Source organism: Acromyrmex echinatior, chromosome 12 (assembly GCF_024713525.1).
Source record: "Acromyrmex echinatior isolate Ae372 chromosome 12, ASM2471352v2, whole genome shotgun sequence".
NCBI lineage: Eukaryota > Metazoa > Arthropoda > Insecta > Hymenoptera > Formicidae > Acromyrmex > Acromyrmex echinatior.
In genome coordinates, this window is record NC_141863.1 from 890,485 (window position 1) to 894,972 (window position 4,488).

The window sequence follows — 4,488 nt, forward strand, 5'->3', positions numbered from 1 at the left end:
ACCATAGAAATGATCTGAATTATCGACCTACTCAGGCCCATATCAATAAACGTGCCTTGGTCAAAGTTTTTTCTTTTGAGAGGAAAAATAATAATAAAATAAATATGATATTAGTTATTTCAATTTGTTGAAATAATTTCTTTCTAAACAAGAAACATACCATATTATTTACATATGAATACAAATGAAGATAATTGTATTAATTATACTATTTTGTCTTTTACATACATTTTATTTAGTAAATTATTGATGCATATATATAAAATAACATAAATATATATATATGTATATGTATGTATGTATGTATATATATATATATATATATATATATATATATAATAGCATAAATACACACGCGTGTGAGTATATATGCATGTGCGCGTGTGTGCGTGTACATATATACAACACATGTCTAAACTTTATTTATTGAATTATTTACACATGCATATATCAAGGTTCGGAACGCGATGTGTATTTCGGTTGAACTTCCTTTCTGCTTGGATATCGGAACGACAAGCGGCAATCTCGTAGCAGACGTAGCATATAAATGAAATTTTCGAATACTTTTTGCTTTTATATTAAAGCTTACAACTCGTTTCTGCAAACATAGTATTATTCTTTGAGATTTTCTGTAAATCGCCAGCTACTTATTTTAAACTAGCAAGCTCTGAAATTATTGTATATAGCACATTTTTTATTCGACTCGGATGTCGAAATGTCGATTTAGTAAGAAGCACCATTCCTCTTATCGCACAAACGAAGTACCGCTATTTAATTACAGAAATGGATTGAATCATTGTATAAATCAGCAATATATTATCGATTAGAAACGCTATAATAATAATTTTTGTAGATATGTAGAAATATATATCAGGATCGTTGTTTAGAAAAGGAATCATGCGTCCTTGCTGCATCGGTGATAATGCCAGAATCAATAGAAATTTATTATAGAAAAACATTCTTGAATTGCAGAACAGAATTATTGAAACAGAAGTACGACGGAGTGAGACAGAGAAAAAACAAAAAAGGATAGAAACTCCGATTGTAATCGGTGAGACTCCGCACGCAGAGATGGGCTCGTCGAACGAAACAGCGAGTCTATCCTTCAGAGTCTCTCTCTCTCTCTCTCTTTCTCTCTCCTCTCTCTCCCTCTCTTTCTCTCTATATAGTCGCTTGTTTCTAGCGACCGAAAATGTTTTCTGGGAAATTTCAGCCGCTCGTGTATAATTAAGAGGAGAAGGAACATTATAGATAACATATAAGTTTTAATAAATTATGTTAATCCTATATCCCTCCAATTTATGTATAACAGTAAAAATAATTTCAAAACACGATAATTTACGAGATATTGATATTTCCATAATTTTCCATGAGCGTTATATACCACGTTCATAGAAGTGATTTGCAAGACCTCGGCGTGATCTCGCGTAAGATGCGAGATCTGAATGTTAGAGATCCCATGATCAATTCCTTTTTTCTTTTTTCATAATTTTTTTTTAAATAAATAAATGATATTGTTAATAAATACATATTACAGGTTAAATAGACTATATATTTATTTAATTATTGAAATTATATGAGTATTTCTAAAAGTTTTAAACCGACAATTGTAGCAAAAAATATTCGACGTAGTATGCGTCGAATAGATAGAAAATCAGTATTTTATATGTAAAGATATATGTGAGATCTGCTTACCTTTAGAAAAAATCCGAAAAGAAATCATGTTTCTGTAATAATGTTACGTTGATGTCGATCAGTACTTTCTGTGAAATGGTTTTTTTATAACTATCATCCAAATGAAAATTGTGATAATCAATCAAATCGCAAAAGTGCTGTGATTAATATAATTATAAGGATGATGTCAATATAATTTTATAATTAACAAATCAAAAAGCTTTTATATGTGCCTTTATATGTGCAATATACAAATAATTTTTTATTTATCTTGAAGTGATTCAGTATTCTTCGTATAGTTATTGGAGTACATGTTAAATTTTGTCGACTTTTGAAGCATCGCCTTCTTTCTCCCCGCCGCCGCCGCCGCTCAATGCTTGACGGCTGAGCCGCACCGGATCGCGCGCGGATGTGTATCTCAGCAGCGTTGCACTAAGAAATATGCTGCGACCGTACCTTCCAGCAAATTATCAATCCTTTACTTTTCTTAGTCTTCTGTGATGTCTTCTTTATTCAACATGCTTTCTTTATTTATATGTTGAATAAAGAAGACATCATGGAATTATTGGAGTTAAGTCATTCCAGTTTAAAATTACGCATCTCTTTCTGTATCGACTCTTATTAGTCTTAAGGGAAATCACAGTAGAGCACGAAAAAGTAAGTATATTTTCGGGAATTTTTTTTGGCTCAATGAAATGATCAATCAAAAATTTGTAAAATAAGCATTATAATATTATGAATGAAGTACAAATAAGAATTTTTCCATACATTTTTGGTACAAAATGACGGCTGTGCCGCACTTGTCCGATGGCGCCTATTTTTGAAGGAGGACCATGGGCGGACATCTAGAGTCCTTAATTTTTGACCTGGAACAAAAAATGACAGTTTTTTAGGTTCTATATATCAATAGCTATGGAAGTACGTAGGATTTTTTTGATATATTAATTTTTCGCAAAATGGTGCACGTTTTAAGGAAAACTTGCAAATTTAACAAAAAAAAAACGCCATAAAATTGTTGATAAAAAAAAATCATGTAATATAAAAAAAAACCCTACGCACTTCCATAGAGAAAGGTATTCTGAATATACTGTCAAGATTTATTCTTATTACTGTAAAGATTTATTCGAGTTATGTGTCCGCCCAGTTTAAAAAAAGTGGTTTCGAGAAAAACGCGTTTAAAGTTTTAAGTACTGTAAAATCACATAATATTTTTATATACCTCTAATCTGCGATGCCTGCGCCATACAATTGGCCTTCTTCATCTATCTCCTGCTCTTGTTTGGCCTTTCGAATTGTTTTCAGATCGATGCGGGCCTGTTTTGCGCCCTCACTCAAAGATCGTTCCGCTTTCTGTATGCGTTTCTCATCCAAGTCCATGCATAGTTCGTGACTTTTTGGGCCAATTTTCATGCCCATGACCTGGATTATATGTAAAATTGATATTAATCCGTCATTAAAAACACACGAAGCGATGTTCGTAGCAATGTCGATTATTTTGCCGAAATTCATAGTTTTCGGAAATTCATAGCCATCGCCCACACTGTCGAGTTGAAGCTCTCATTGCTATTTTGAGTGAAACCCCCGATGCAGCGAGTGAGAAGATCATCCGTAGTGAGTTGTTCGTAAACTGGCTTAATTGCTTCATAAACTACATCAGATATTAGTGATTTGTGCGTATAGGTAGCCAAAGTGTTAAAAGATTTCGCCCTTTGCCACGAGCACCATGAATTTTCTCCAGTCGGGCAATCGTCGTGTTGGGGATGGTTATCCGTAGATATTTTGTGAAGTAATGTGGCCCATATAGCTGTTTTCATTTTTTCGACTGATTCGCAATTTCTACGAATAGCTTACCCGAAATATATTGACAGTTCGTCGATCAGTTTGCCTGTCAATTTTCAAAAATTGACATTCGGTTTACTAACGTTACACACGTGTTCTTTGAATGTATATTACATATGGTGATACCTATAGGCATTCTTAAGTACTATAGACTTTTCGGAGGGAAGTTCCTTCTCCATCGACTGCCATTATACCTGCTCCCGTACTCATAAATTACAACGCGCGTCGGAATCACAAAAGGCGCTCGGAGCATACCTGAGAAGCGTTGCCGCAGAATGGAAAATTTGGATATTCCGAAATTTTTGCGGCACTCCATCTTTTGGTATATTATTCTTAAGACCCTAAAGCACCTTATAAGTGAAAAAAAATTTTTTCGATTTTTTCAAACTTTTACTGTGATTTCCCCCCTTAAATTAATATTATATTCTATATTAAAAGATATTTTGTGGCACATAAGCATGATCAGTAGCTCTTTAAAAAAAACCGAATATATCATAAAAATAATAAAGTATTGGTGTTGGAATTAATTCGTAGCGTTTTACAAGTGATGGGAAGTACTTTCATTAATGTATTTTTTAATGCTCATGTGAAATAAATAACATTCTTTCATTAAAAAACGCTACGAATTAATTCCAACACCTAATAATATTTTAAAAGTAATATTCAGTAAAATGTATTTATTTATTAAGACGATATTCAATTACTATTATTAAGAAAATAACAAATATGTATGAAGGAAAATATTTTTATGATAATTTTCATGCTAAAATGTTGTCATGATAATTTTCATGGTGGAAAGTATGATAGCAGCATGTTTCTTATACTGTGACGCTCCTGAGATGCACATCCGCGCGCGATCCAGCGGTTCAGCCGTCGAGCGGTTGTAAAGGAAAAATAGGCATCATTTCAGAAATTGACTCGAAATGTGTAACTAGTTCTGAGCACACTGAAGTACACATATAATTTCTATAATTT

At 32.9% G+C, this 4,488-nt stretch overlaps 1 pseudogene across 1 annotated transcript; it reads right to left on the minus strand.

Annotated features, from left to right (window-relative positions):
* Window positions 1-519: 519 nt before the first annotated feature.
* Window positions 520-3,872, minus strand: LOC147907705 (uncharacterized; annotated as a pseudogene). The gene is made up of 2 exons (XR_015546963.1): window positions 2,894-3,872; window positions 520-2,540 (listed from the first exon to the last, which is right to left on the minus strand). The product of XR_015546963.1 is annotated as an uncharacterized LOC147907705 (transcript).
* Window positions 3,873-4,488: the final 616 nt, after the last annotated feature.